The 16,410-nt window shown below is 36.9% G+C and overlaps 1 long non-coding RNA gene across 2 annotated transcripts; it reads left to right on the forward strand.

Moving 5' to 3' along the window:
• The first annotated feature begins 12,934 nt into the window (after positions 1-12,934).
• Positions 12,935-15,987, forward strand: LOC311125061. 2 transcript variants are annotated; one of them, XR_014612831.1, is made up of 4 exons: positions 12,935-14,142; positions 14,258-14,317; positions 14,620-14,952; positions 15,091-15,987. It is a non-coding gene; the product is annotated as an uncharacterized lncRNA (long non-coding RNA). The 2 variants fall into 2 exon arrangements; XR_014612832.1 differs by having other exon boundaries at positions 14,261-14,317.
• The last annotated feature ends 423 nt before the right edge of the window (positions 15,988-16,410 follow it).

A 16,410-nucleotide genomic window follows, 5' to 3' on the forward strand; every position in this document is an offset into this window, starting at 1 on the left:
CCCAAATTGCAAAATGAAAAAGATGATAGTCCAATGTAAACCTCATCTTTGCTTGTTTGCTATTGAAAACATCCAAGCAGAGAGTGAAATAACCTATGATTATGGATAATCTCAGTGGCCATGGCGTGCTCTGGTAAGTAAATCTGCTTTGATATATTATAATGTATAGGATCTGTCAAAGAATTATAAAATATATAAATACATGTCCCTTCTTACATGTATGTTGTCACCGCTTTATATATATATATACAGTTGAAGTCGGAAGTTTACATACACCTTAGCCAAATACATTTAAACTCAGTTTTTCACAATTCCTGACATTTAATCCAAGTAAAAATTCCCTGTTTTAGGTCAGTTAGGATCACCACTTTATTTTAAGAATGTGAAATGTCAGAATAATAGTAGAGAGAATTATTTATTTCAGCTTTAATTTCTTTCATCACATTCCCAGTGGGTCATAAGTTTACATACACTCAATTAGTATTTGGTAGCATTGCCTTTAAATTGTTTAACTTGGGTCAAACGTTTCGGGTAGCCTTCCACAAGCTTCCCACAATAAGTTGGGTGAATTTTGGCCGATTCCTCCTGACAGAGCTGGTGTAACTGAGTCAGGTTTGTAGGCCTCCTTGCTCGCACACGCTTTTTCAGTTCTGCCCACACATTTTCTATAGGATTGAGGTCAGGGCTTTTTGATGGCCACTCCAAAACCTTAACTTTGTTGTCCTTAAGCCATTTTGCCACAACTTTGGAAGTATGCTTGCGGTCATTGTCCATTTGGAAGACCCATTTGCGACCAAGCTTTAACTTCCTGACTGATGTCTTGAGATGTTGCTTCAATATATCCACATAATTTTCCTTCCTCATGATGCCATCTATTTTTTTAAGCGCACCAGTCCCTCCTGCAGCAAAACACCCCCACAGCATGATGCTGCCACCCCCGTGCTTCACGGTTGGGATGGTGTCCTTCGGCTTGCAAGCCTACCCCCTTTTTCCTCCAAACATATTGATGGTCATTAAGGCCAAACAGTTCTATTTTTGTTTCATCAGACCAGAGGACATTTCTCCAAAAAGTACGATCTTTGTCCCCATGTGCAGTTGCAAACCACAGTCTGGCTTTTTTATGGCGGTTTTGAAGCAGTGGCTTCTTCCTTGCTGAGCGGCCTTTCAGGTTATGTCGATATAGGACTTGTTTTACTGTGGATATAGATACTTTTGTACCTGTTTCCTCCAGCATCATCACAAGGTCATTTGCTGTTGTTCTGGGATTGATTTGCACCTTTCACACCAAAGTACATGCATCTCTAGGAGACAGAACGCGTCTCCTTCCTGAGCGGTATGACGGCTTCGTGGTCCCATGGTGTTTATACTTGCGTACTATTGTTTGTACAGATGAACGTGGTACCTTCAGGCGTTTGGAAATTGCTCCCAAGGATGAACCAGACTTGTGGAGGTCTACACATTTTTTTCTGAGGTCTTGGCTGATTTCTTTTGATTTTCCCATGATGTCAAGCAAAGAGGCACTGAGTTTGAAGGTAGGCCTTGAAATAAATCCACAGGTACACCTCCAATTGACTCAAATGATGTCAATTAACCTATCAGAAGCTTCTAAAGCCATGACATAATTTTCTGGAATTTTCCAAGCTGTTTAAAGGCACAGTCAACTTAGTGTATGTAAACTTCTGACCCACTGGAATTGTGATACAGTGAAATATAAGTGAAAAAATCTGTCTGTAAACAATTGTTGGAAAAATTACTTGTATCATGCACAAAGTAGGTGTCCTAACCAACTTGCCAAAACTATAGTTTGTTAACAAGAAATTTGTGGAGTGGTTGAAAAACGAGTTTTAATGACTCCAACCTAAGTGTATGTAAACTTCCGACTTCAACTGTATACACTGATTAAATAGAGTATAATACAGAATATTTATTGTTGTGTTTCGTTGCAGAAACCAAGTGACAAGATCCCAGCTCAAGCTTCAGCAGACCCAGAAGTGAGACAGAGATCCACTTCATCCTTCCAACAGGTTATTACACATTTATTGTAGATCTTTTCTATTTAAATTAAATTGTTGTCTCAGTTCATTCCAAAATATGAATTAAATGGCTTTTTACTGTATTACAACCAACCTTTTGTGTAAAATGTTCACAAAATCAACATTCCCATAACTTCTTTCAATATCATAGCATAAACTAAATTAGCCCAACCATTTGACAGAACTAACCGCCCCTCAAAACATAAAATTAATCTTTATTCTCTCTAATGCCTATGTTTTTGTATTTTTGGGGCAATGTTTTTGCCCATTTAACATATTTCTTATCAATTTGCGTGATTTAATTTATATGGCAGTTAACCATTTACATTACTTTTAAGGTTGTGAGCTTTCTTTTACAACAAAAGGATAACTCAAAGTCAGGAACCTTGACTCTAGATGTGTTCAGTCGTCAAGTCCTCATTTGGTACTAAGGCTGTTCAAGACGTAAATGTGTTTCAGATGACGTCCCGATATGGTATGACCCAACCAGATTAGAGAGTGTGTGTTACACGGTCCTCATATTGTTGGTTAGCAGATATTGTACAGTTTTAACCATTTCTATAGAGTCTTGCTTAAAAAGCCCAGATCCACATATGAATTATCTTTCCTAACATCTGTGGTCAATGCAGCCCTTGACCTCAGCAATGAGTCTCACCCCAAAGGTAATTATGATAGACAGGTGGTAGGAATATATTGTGACTGAACTGAGTATGATCATTAGTTTACTAAATAGATATGATCTATATTATAAAACACAATATTTCTGACATGTTATTGTTGTATTTCGTTGCAGACACCAAGTGACAAGATCCCAGCTCAACCTTCAGCAGACCCAGAAGTGAGACAGAGATCCACTTCATCCTTCCAACAGGTTATTACACATTTATTGTAGATCTTTTCTATTTAAATTAAATTGTTGTCTCAGTTCATTCCAAAATATGAATTAAATGGCTTTTTACCGTATTACAACCAACCTTTTGTGTAAAATGTTCACAATATCAAAATTCCCATAACTTGTTTCGATATCATAGCATAAACAAAATTAGCCCGACCATTTGACAGAACTAACCGCCCCTCAAAACATAAAATTAATCTTTATTCTCTCTAATGCCTATGTTTTTGTATTTTTGGGGCAATGTTTTTGCCCATTTAACATATTTCTTATCAATTTGCGTGATTTAATTTATATGGCAAGTTGATCCATTTACATTGCTTTTAAGGTGGTGAGCTTTCTTTGACAACAAAAGGATAACTCAAAGTCAGGAACCTTGACTCCAGATGTGTTCAGTCGTCAAGTCCTCATTTGGTAATTAGGCTGTTCAAGACGTAAATGTGTTTCAGATTACGTCCCGATATGGTATGACCCAACCAGAGTAGAGTGTGTGTGTGTTACACGGTCCTCATATTGTTGGTTGGCAGATATTGTACAGTTTTAACCATTTTTATAGAGTCTTGCATAAAAAGCCCAGATCCATATATGAATTATCTTTCCTAACATCTGTGGTCAATAAAGCCCTTGACCTCAGCAATGAGTCTCACCCCAAAGGCGATTATGATAGACAGGTGGTAGGAATATATTGTGACTGAACTGAGTATGATCATTAGTTTACGAAATAGATATGATCTATATTATAAAACACAATATTTCTGACATGTTATTGTTGTATTTCGTTGCAGACACCAAGTGACAAGATCCCAGCTCAACCTTCAGCAGACCCAGAAGTGAGACAGAGATCCATTTCATCCTTCCAACAGGTTATTACACATTTATTGTAGATCTTTTCTATTTAAATTAAATTGTTGTCTCAGTTCATTCCAAAATATGAATTAAATGGCTTTTTACTGTATTACAACCAACCTTTTGTGTAAAATGTTCACAAAATCAACATTCCCATAACTTGTTTCGATATCATAGCGTAAACAAAATTAGCCCAACCATTTGACAGAACTAACCGCCCCTCAAAACATAAAATTAATCTTTATTCTCTCTAATGCCTATGTTTTTGTATTTTTGGGGCAATGTTTTTGCCCATTTAACATATTTCTTATCAATTTGCGTGATTTAATTTATATGGCAGTTGATCCATTTACATTACTTTTAAGGTTGTGAGCTTTCTTTGACAACAAAAGGATAACTCAAAGTCAGGAACCTTGACTCTAGATGTGTTCAGTCGTCAAGTCCTCATTTGGTACTAAGGCTGTTCAAGATGTAAATGTGTTTCAGATGACGTCCCGATATGGTATGACCCAACCAGAGTAGAGTGTGTGTGTTACACGGTCCTCATATTGTTGGTTAGCAGATATTGTACAGTTTTAACCATTTCTATAGAGTCTTGCATAAAAAGCCCAGATCCACATATGAATTATCTTTCCTAACATTTGTGGTCAATGCAGCCCTTGACCTCAGCAATGAGTCTCACCCCAAATGGGATTATGATAGACAGGTGGTAGGAATATATTGTGACTGAACTGAGTATGATCATTAGTTTACGAAATAGATATGATCTATATTATAAAACACAATATTTCTGACATGTTATTGTTGTATTTCGTTGCAGACACCAAGTGACAAGATCCCAGCTCCACCTTCAGCAGACCCAGAAGTGAGACAGAGATCCACTTCATCCTTCCAACAGGTTATTACACATTTATTGTAGATCTTTTCTATTTAAATTAAATTGTTGTCTCAGTTCATTCCAAAATATGAATTAAATGGCTTTTTACTGTATTACAACCAACCTTTTGTGTAAAATGTTCACAAAATCAACATTCCCATAACTTGTTTCGATATCATAGCGTAAACAAAATTAGCCCAACCATTTGACAGAACTAACCGCCCCTCAAAACATAACATTAATCTTTATTCTCTCTAATGCCTATGTTTTTGTATTTTTGGGGCAATGTTTTTGCCCATTTAACATATTTCTTATCAATTTGCGTGATTTAATTTATATGGCAGTTGATCCATTTACATTACTTTTAAGGTTGTGAGCTTTCTTTGACAACAAAAGGATAACTCAAAGTCAGGAACCTTGACTCTAGATGTGTTCAGTCGTCAAGTCCTCATTTGGTACTAAGGCTGTTCAAGATGTAAATGTGTTTCAGATGACGTCCCGATATGGTATGACCCAACCAGAGTAGAGTGTGTGTGTTACACGGTCCTCATATTGTTGGTTAGCAGATATTGTACAGTTTTAACCATTTCTATAGAGTCTTGCATAAAAAGCCCAGATCCACATATGAATTATCTTTCCTAACATTTGTGGTCAATGCAGCCCTTGACCTCAGCAATGAGTCTCACCCCAAATGGGATTATGATAGACAGGTGGTAGGAATATATTGTGACTGAACTGAGTATGATCATTAGTTTACGAAATAGATATGATCTATATTATAAAACACAATATTTCTGACATGTTATTGTTGTATTTCGTTGCAGACACCAAGTGACAAGATCCCAGCTCCACCTTCAGCAGACCCAGAAGTGAGACAGAGATCCACTTCATCCTTCCAACAGGTTATTACACATTTATTGTAGATCTTTTCTATTTAAATTAAATTGTTGTCTCAGTTCATTCCAAAATATGAATTAAATGGCTTTTTACTGTATTACAACCAACCTTTTGTGTAAAATGTTCACAAAATCAACATTCCCATAACTTGTTTCGATATCATAGCGTACACAAAATTAGCCCAACCATTTGACAGAACTAACCGCCCCTCAAAACATAAAATTAATCTTTATTCTCTCTAATGCCTATGTTTTTGTATTTTTGGGGCAATGTTTTTGCCCATTTAACATATTTCTTATCAATTTGCGTGATTTAATTTATATGGCAGTTGATCCATTTACATTACTTTTAAGGTTGTGAGCTTTCTTTGACAACAAAAGGATAACTCAAAGTCAGGAACCTTGACTCTAGATGTGTTCAGTCGTCAAGTCCTCATTTGGTACTAAGGCTGTTCAAGATGTAAATGTGTTTCAGATGACGTCCCGATATGGTATGACCCAACCAGAGTAGAGTGTGTGTGTTACACGGTCCTCATATTGTTGGTTAGCAGATATTGTACAGTTTTAACCATTTCTATAGAGTCTTGCATAAAAAGCCCAGATCCACATATGAATTATCTTTCCTAACATTTGTGGTCAATGCAGCCCTTGACCTCAGCAATGAGTCTCACCCCAAATGGGATTATGATAGACAGGTGGTAGGAATATATTGTGACTGAACTGAGTATGATCATTAGTTTACGAAATAGATATGATCTATATTATAAAACACAATATTTCTGACATGTTATTGTTGTATTTCGTTGCAGACACCAAGTGACAAGATCCCAGCTCCACCTTCAGCAGACCCAGAAGTGAGACAGAGATCCACTTCATCCTTCCAACAGGTTATTACACATTTATTGTAGATCTTTTCTATTTAAATTAAATTGTTGTCTCAGTTCATTCCAAAATATGAATTAAATGGCTTTTTACTGTATTACAACCAACCTTTTGTGTAAAATGTTCACAAAATCAACATTCCCATAACTTGTTTCGATATCATAGCGTACACAAAATTAGCCCAACCATTTGACAGAACTAACCGCCCCTCAAAACATAAAATTAATCTTTATTCTCTCTAATGCCTATGTTTTTGTATTTTTGGGGCAATGTTTTTGCCCATTTAACATATTTCTTATCAATTTGCGTGATTTAATTTATATGGCAGTTGATCCATTTACATTACTTTTAAGGTTGTGAGCTTTCTTTGACAACAAAAGGATAACTCAAAGTCAGGAACCTTGACTCTAGATGTGTTCAGTCGTCAAGTCCTCATTTGGTACTAAGGCTGTTCAAGATGTAAATGTGTTTCGGATGACGTCCCGATATGGTATGACCCAACCAGAGTAGAGTGTGTATGTTACACGGTCCTCATATTGTTGGTTAGCAGATATTGTACAGTTTTAACCATTTCTATAGAGTCTTGCATAAAAAGCCCAGATCCACATATGAATTATCTTTCCTAACATTTGTGGTCAATGCAGCCCTTGACCTCAGCAATGAGTCTCACCCCAAAGGGGATTATGATAGACAGGTGGTAGGAAAATATTGTGACTGAACTGAGTATGATCATTAGTTTACGAAATAGATATGATCTATATTATAAAACACAATATTTCTGACATGTTATTGTTGTATTTCGTTGCAGACACCAACTGACAAGATCCCAGCTCAACCTTCAGCAGACCCAGAAGTGAGACAGAGATCCACTTCATCCTTCCAACAGGTTATTACACATTTATTGTAGATCTTTTCTATTTAAATTAAATTGTTGTCTCAGTTCATTCCAAAATATGAATTAAATGGCTTTTTACTGTATTACAACCAACCTTTTGTGTAAAATGTTCACAAAATCAACATTCCCATAACTTGTTTCGATATCATAGCGTAGACAAAATTAGCCCGACCATTTGACAGAACTAACCGCCCCTCAAAACATTAAATTAATCTTTATTCTCTCTAATGCCTATGTTTTTTGTATTTTTGGGGCAATGTTTTTGCCCATTTAACATATTTCTTGTCAATTTGCGTGATTTAATTCATATGGCAGTTGATCCATTTACATTACTTTTAAGGTTGTGAGCTTTCTTTGACAACAAAAGGATAACTCAAAGTCAGGAACCTTGACTATAGATGTGTTCAGTCGTCAAGTCCTCATTTGGTACTAAGGCTGTTCAAGACGTAAATGTGTTTCAGATGACGTCCCGATATGGTATGACCCAACAGAGTAGAGTGTGTGTGTTACACGGTCCTCATATTGTTGGTTAGCAGATATTGTACAGTTTTAACCATTTCTATAGAGTCTTGCATAAAAAGCCCAGATCCACATATGAATTATCTTTCCTAACATTTGTGGTCAATGCAGCCCTTGACCTCAGCAATGAGTCTCACCCCAAATGGGATTATGATAGACAGGTGGTAGGAATATATTGTGACTGAACTGAGTATGATCATTAGTTTACGAAATAGATATGATCTATATTATAAAACACAATATTTCTGACATGTTATTGTTCTATTTCGTTGCAGACACCAAGTGACAAGATCACAGCTCCACCTTCAGCAGACCCAGAAGTGAGACAGAGATCCACTTCATCCTTCCAACAGGTTATTACACATTTATTGTAGATCTTTTCTATTTAAATTAAATTGTTGTCTCAGTTCATTCCAAAATATGAATTAAATGGCTTTTTACTGTATTACAACCAACCTTTTGTGTAAAATGTTCACAAAATCAACATTCCCATAACTTGTTTCGATATCATAGCGTACACAAAATTAGCCCAACCATTTGACAGAACTAACCGCCCCTCAAAACATAAAATTAATCTATATTCTCTCTAATGCCTATGTTTTTGTATTTTTGGGGCAATGTTTTTGCCCATTTAACATATTTCTTATCAATTTGCATGATTTACTTTATATGGCAGTTGATCCATTTACATTACTTTTAAGGTTGTGAGCTTTCTTTGACAACAAAAGGATAACTCAAAATCAGGAACCTGGACTATAGATGTGTTCAGTCTTCAAGTCCTCATTTGGTACTAAGGCTGTTCAAGACGTAAATGTGTTTCAGATGACGTCCCGATATGGTATGACCCAACAGAGTAGAGTGTGTGTGTTACACGGTCCTCATATTGTTGGTTAGCAGATATTGTACAGTTTTAACAATTTCTATAGAGTCTTGCATAAAAAGCCCAGATCCACATATGAATTATCTTTCCTAACATTTGTGGTCAATGCAGCCCTTGACCTCAGCAATGAGTCTCACCCCAAAGGGGATTATGATAGACAGGTGGTAGGAAAATATTGTGACTGAACTGAGTATGATCATTAGTTTACGAAATAGATATGATCTATATTATAAAACACAATATTTCTGACATGTTATTGTTGTATTTCGTTGCAGACACCAAGTGACAAGATCCCAGCTCAACCTTCAGCAGACCCAGAAGTGAGACAGAGATCCACTTCATCCTTCCAACAGGTTATTACACATTTATTGTAGATCTTTTCTATTTAAATTAAATTGTTGTCTCAGTTCATTCCAAAATATGAATTAAATGGCTTTTTACTGTATTACAACCAACCTTTTGTGTAAAATGTTCACAAAATCAACATTCCCATAACTTGTTTCGATATCATAGCGTAAACAAAATTAGCCCAACCATTTGACAGAACTAACCGCCCCTCAAAACATAAAATTAATCTTTATTCTCTCTAATGCCTATGTTTTTGTATTTTTGGGGCAATGTTTTTGCCCATTTAACATATTTCTTATCAATTTGCGTGATTTAATTTATATGGCAGTTGATCCATTTACATTACTTTTAAGGTTGTGAGCTTTCTTTGACAACAAAAGGATAACTCAAAGTCAGGAACCTTGACTCTAGATGTGTTCAGTCGTCAAGTCCTCATTTGGTACTAAGGCTGTTCAAGATGTAAATGTGTTTCAGATGACGTCCCGATATGGTATGACCCAACCAGAGTAGAGTGTGTGTGTTACACGGTCCTCATATTGTTGGTTAGCAGATATTGTACAGTTTTAACCATTTCTATAGAGTCTTGCATAAAAAGCCCAGATCCACATATGAATTATCTTTCCTAACATTTGTGGTCAATGCAGCCCTTGACCTCAGCAATGAGTTTCACCCCAAAGGCGATTATGATTGACAGGTGGTAGGAATATATTGTGACTGAACTGAGTATGATCATTAGTTTACTAAATAGATATGATCTATATTATAAAACACAATATTTCTGACATGTTATTGTTGTATTTCGTTGCAGACACCAAGTGACAAGATCCCAGCTCAACCTTCAGCAGACCCAGAAGTGAGACAGAGATCCACTTCATCCTTCCAACAGGTTATTACACATTTATTGTAGATCTTTTCTATTTAAATTAAATTGTTGTCTCAGTTCATTCCAAAATATGAATTAAATGGCTTTTTACTGTATTACAACCAACCTTTTGTGTAAAATGTTCACAAAATCAACATTCCCATAACTTGTTTCGATATCATAGCGTAAACAAAATTAGCCCAACCATTTGACAGAACTAACCGCCCCTCAAAACATAAAATTAATCTTTATTCTCTCTAATGCCTATGTTTTTGTATTTTTGGGGCAATGTTTTTGCCCATTTAACATATTTCTTATCAATTTGCGTGATTTAATTTATATGGCAGTTGATCCATTTACATTACTTTTAAGGTTGTGAGCTTTCTTTGACAACAAAAGGATAACTCAAAGTCAGGAACCTTGACTATAGATGTGTTCAGTCGTCAAGTCCTCATTTGGTACTAAGGCTGTTCTAGACGTAAATGTGTTTCAGATGACGTCCCGATATGGTATGACCCAACCAGAGTAGAGTGTGTGTGTTACACGGTCCTCATATTGTTGGTTAGCAGATATTGTACAGTTTTAACCATTTCTATAGTGTCTTGCATAAAAAGCCCAGATCCACATATGAATTGTCTTTCCTAACATTTGTGGTCAATGCAGCCCTTGACCTCAGCAATGAGTTTCACCCCAAAGGCGATTATGATTGACAGGTGGTAGGAATATATTGTGACTGAACTGAGTATGATCATTAGTTTACTAAATAGATATGATCTATATTATAAAACACAATATTTCTGACATGTTATTGTTGTATTTCGTTGCAGACACCAACTGACAAGATCCCAGCTCAACCTTCAGCAGACCCAGAAGTGAGACAGAGATCCACTTCATCCTTCCAACAGGTTATTACACATTTACTGTAGATCTTTTCTATTTAAATTAAATTGTTGTCTCAGTTCATTCCAATATATAAATTACATGGCTTTTTACTATATTACAACCAACCTTTTGTGTAAAATGTTCACAATATCAACATTTCCATAACTTGTTTCGATATCATAGCATAAACAAAATTAGCCCGACCATTTGACAGAACTAACCGCCCCTCAAAACATTAAATTAATCTTTATTCTCTCTAATGCCTATGTTTTTTGTATTTTTGGGGCAATGTTTTTGCCCATTTAACATATTTCTTGTCAATTTGCGTGATTTAATTTATATGGCAGTTGATCCATTTACATTACTTTTAAGGTTGTGAGCTTTCTTTGACAACAAAAGGATAACTCAAAGTCAGGAACCTTGACTCCAGATGTGTTCAGTCGTCAAGTCCTCATTTGGTAATTAGGATGTTCAAGACGTAAATGTGTTTCAGATTACGTCCCGATATGGTATGACCCAATCAGAGTAGAGTGTGTGTGTGTTACACGGTCCTCATATTGTTGGTTAGCAGATATTGTACAGTTTTAACCATTTCTATAGAGTCTTGCTTGAAAACCCCAGATCCACATATTAATTTTTTCATTTATAGGTCATCTATAAAACAGTATTGTCAATTTCTTAACCCAAATTATTTTCACATACAGTATAATGTATAATATCCTAATTTACTGTTACGGTACTGTGTTATTAAAAACAAATATTTATTCTTCATAATTTCATTCAAGGCAAGCAAGTCCAGTGGAATTGTACCCTTCCAGTGTCCTACTGCAAAGCAGGTAAGAAAGCTGCATTCTTGTCATTAGATAAAATAGTTCATGTTCTTTGTTAACACATTGTGGTATTTTTGATGTGAGGAAACATTGTAGAAATTTGTACAGCTTAGAAAAAGCCGCCATCTGCAAAATCTGAGGCGCCGTCATGATCGTTGTGAGGATCGTTATGAGAAGAGATAGCTGAGAGACAGAGGTCTTTCAATCAGTTTACTAGAATACATTTTTCTGTGAGTATGTAGGTGTTATGCACAATGTGATGGTACTGTAGGGAGAATGATACCCTAGGTATTAATACATGTATAAAGTTATTGACAGAATTAGATGCTTTTTTTTCTTTTTTTTCAGACCTTGATGAATCTTCGGATGCTGCAGACTATCTTCCAGACTCATGTGGCAATTCCTCGGATGCTTCTATTATAAGTACTACAAGTTCTTGTAGTAAGGAATATAAAACCACAGAAAAGAATCTCCACCACAAATTGTCAGAGAACAAACCATTAGGGAATGTTACAGCACACAGTGGGGATAGTACCACCAGTTCAGAGAAGCCAAGAACATTAAGTTATTCAAAGATGCGCAGCAATCCTTGTACTTCAGTAATAAGCTGCAGTGCCAATTCATCAGAGAACACATCACACCAGAAAAGCTCCATAAATGTCACACCTTTGTCAATAACAGCAAAAGGAAGCAAGTACAACAAGAAGCAATTTTGTCTTTATTGTAAAAAGGCCATTTATAAATTGGCAAGACACCTCGAATCCATCCACAGTGAAAAGCCTGATGTTGCAATGGCTTTCAGTTTTAATAAAGGATCCCGCAAAAGAAGAGAGTTGTTACGCTCTCTTAAGAAGAGATGAAACTTTGACCATAATACTGAAGTGGCAAGCTGTGGCACTGGAGAGATGGTTGCCTGTAAAAGACCTAGTAATGCAAAACCATCTGATGACTACCGTGACTGCAAATTTTGCGAAGGACTGTATGCAAGAAATTCCCTATGGAGACATGTGAGAAACTGCCCGAAGAAGTCTGTTGAGGGAGAGCCTCAAGTTGGGCGAAAACGGATTCAACTGCACTTACCAAGACCTGACTCAGTTAAGGAAACTGTTTGGAAGATTGCTTGTGAAATAATAATAATATGCCATTTAGCAGACGCTTTTATCCAAAGCGACTTACAGTCATGCGTGCATAAATTTTTTTTTGTGAATGGGTGGTCCCGGGGATCGAACCCACTACCTTGGCGTTACAAGCGCCGTGCTCTACCAGTTGAGCTACAGAGGACCACATGAACCAGGATGACGTTTCCTCGGTTGTAAGGAGTGAAACTGAATTCCTTTGTATCGGCGAGTCACTGTTGAATTCCAGGAAACCATATGAGAGAAGGAATGACTACATACGCCAAAAAATTAGAGTGATGGCAAGACTATTGATAACGGCAAGGGCTATAACACCTTTGAAGAGCACCGAAGTCCTTGTTATGCCCTGTAACTTTCCCCATGTGATACAGGCAGTAAGATATGTTGCTGGTTATGATGTTGAAAGCAACTCGTATAAAATCCCATCATTGGCTTTGAAATTGGGACACAGTTTAGCCAAAGTTGCAGGCATTATTCAATGCAATGCCATCACTGCAAATCGCCCTGCTGTTGCAGAGTCTGCAAAGCAATTTGCCACTTTACATCAGAAAAAGTGGACAGAGTCCATTTCAGCTGCCGCATTGGGTACACTTCAACAAGCCAAATGGAATAAACCACAGGTTTGACCCTTTATAGAGGATGTGTCGGTGCTGCACACGTTTCTTGCTACTGAGCGTGCTAAGTGTATGAAGGACCTTGAGGAAGAACCCAACAGCAAAAGCTTTGGAAATCTTCCTAAAGTGACTTTGATGCAGGTAGTACTATTTAACAGAAGGAGGGAAGGGGAAGTTTCAAAAATGGAGCTTCAGTCTTTCACATCCAGGGATCTTACGGAGCTGAATCCAGACATTGTGAGGGGCCTTACTGACTTCGAGAGGAAGCTTGCAGAGCACTTTGAGAGAGTTGAGATTCGAGGTAAAAGGTCAAGAAAGGTTCCAGTGCTTCTAACCCCTGACATGATCACTGCTATGGACCTCCTCATGATAAGCAGAAAAGAGTGTCAAGTCCACAAAGAAAATGTGTACATGTTTACACGGCCAGGTGTCCTTTCCCATTACAGAGGCTCCGACTGCTTTCGCAAGTATGCAAACAATGTGGTGCAAAGAACCCAGAGGCACTCACCTCAACAAGATTGCGGAAACAAGTCGCCACTTTGTCCACACTACTAAAACTCAAAGAAAATGAAATGGATCAACTTGCCACCTTTCTAGGACATGACATCCGTGTCCATAGAGAATTCTATCGGCTTCCAGAGAGTACCCTGCAGCTCGCAAAAGTCAGCAAACTGTTGATAGCAATCGAAAAAGGAAGACTGCCTTACCTGCAGGGGAAAGGGCTGGATGACATTGAGGTCAATCCTGAAGGTAAAATTTTGTTTGAAATATAGTTTTTAGCCACTTCAAATATAACTATTATAAGTGTTGTTAGTCCTTAATTTAAATAATTGGCCGTAAATGTTTTTTACCCAACCATATGAAGTAGAAATGAGTGATGATGATTCCAGTGAAGAAACCATTGCTGACCTACATCAATGCAAAGGTATCCTGACTTGTATATATGTGGTAATATCTTTAAGTTATGTCACATAAATGCACATTTCTGTGGGGATTATCGAAATGATCCTCTATCTGTTTTTTAACAATCACATTGGTGGTGATAAGTAATTCCACATTTATGGATTTGCAATCAGTTTATGTTTATATCTCAAATATCAGTTAATATCTAATGTAGAATTGCATATTGCCTGACATTGAGGTTGTTTACAGTGAATAATACAAGCAAGCAAACGTATTGTCATGAAGCTCATAGAACATAATCACATTCATTATTACTTTGCAAAGGCTCAACAACAGAGACTTCTAGGGACCAGACACTTCTGAGGCAAACACCAGAGTCAACCACCCTGGACAACATGGAGGGCACTTCTGAGTCAACCACCCTGGACAACATGGAGGGCACTTCTGAGTCAACCACCCTGGACAACATGGAGGAGACTTCTGAGTCAACCACCCTGGACAACATGGAGGAGACTTCTGAGTCAACCACCCTGGACAACATGAAGGGCACTCCTGAGTCAACCACCTTGGATAACGTACACATGAGCAACACACAACCAAGACATGGTAAAATAGTCACATCCCAAGCATCCTCAAAGTGCTCCAAAGGAAAGCAAGGTTAGTAAGCATTTTGTATTCACATGTATTGATAACATCATATAACTACTAACTAGAATCCTTTGTATCATATCCTCCATTTGTCACTTTAGCAGAGCTCATTGTTAATCAGTTGTATTTTGTTTCCATTTATGAAAGCTGTGAAGGTGAGAAGCAAGTGGACAGGTGATGAAGTGAAAGCTGTTGAGCGGCATTTGCTTAATTTCATAACAAGCTGCAGAATACCAGGTAAAAAGGACTGTGACTCCTGCCTCCAAGCAGAGCCAGTAGCTCTGAAAGACAGAGACTGGGTTGCTATCAAATACTACATCCACAACAGAAATGTAGCATTAAAAAGGAAGATGAATAGATAGAACTAGAGCATGCCAACTGTAGCTCAGGCACCATTCAATTCCAATTTCAATCAGCTTCTCCTCAGATAGTGTTAATATCTGTGGGTTTCATGTTCATATTATTTTATTTTCCTTAAATGATTTATATTGTTGGTTCTTGTACAAACATGCCACATAGGCTCGACTGTAGATCCCACATGTTTGTATGTTTATGTATAATTGAGGGCTATTAATGAGCATATGTTTGCTACTTATGGTCACATTTTTTTGGGATAACAGTTGATGATATATGTTAATACTCTGCTCTCATTGACAGGGAAAAGAGATAAACAGTACTTAAAGGGATTGTTATTGTTCCTAAGTTTTCAGAAGCACTTTGTTCTTAACCACAAGTTGTTGAATGTGGCAAGGTGTTTAAATTACTGTTAAACTATTACCATTTCAATGGGTGCTTGTAACAGGCCTTGTGTAAATGTAAATCCCTATGTTATTTAGACAGGTTAGCTGAATGTACACTGTCATGTTTCATAGAAGCTGGATGCTTTAATAGAGAGTTTCTCATTCATTTCAAACATGCCATTTCTACTGCCTTGTGCATAGCAGGGAAGGAGGCAAAGTGTAGGTGGTCTATTCTGGGTGTTCAATTGATTTGTTAATTTGCATATTTTCGCTGGCACTCAATAAAAGTAAGGCATAAAGTGTTCCCTCTTTTTTTACATGAATATTGACTGCAAATGTATTGTTATAAATAACAATAATACGACTTAAACAGTAGACTGAGAATATATTATATTTATGAGCTATGTGAACATGGATAGGCATTTCTGTTGAAGGTTACCTATCTGGTGAGCATGATTATTATACAATTTTTTTTAAAGCTTTAGTTAAGTATTGTACACCTATGATTCTTATGCAGACATTTCAACATGTAACCGGAACCATGTTCAAATACAGACCCTATTTACAGGTTCTTCATAAGTCACATAAACCTGAAAATCAGTGTGTATCTATGGGCTGCTGTTGCTATGGGCCTTATATGTCACATGAACCCGAAAAAGTCCTCATATATACTATTAAAATCAGGTCTGAACAAAATATAGCCCTAGACAAAATCTCAACAGATGGA

This window comes from Coregonus lavaretus (assembly GCF_964263955.1).
Source record: "Coregonus lavaretus genome assembly, contig: HAP1_SCAFFOLD_3820, whole genome shotgun sequence".
NCBI lineage: Eukaryota > Metazoa > Chordata > Actinopteri > Salmoniformes > Salmonidae > Coregonus > Coregonus lavaretus.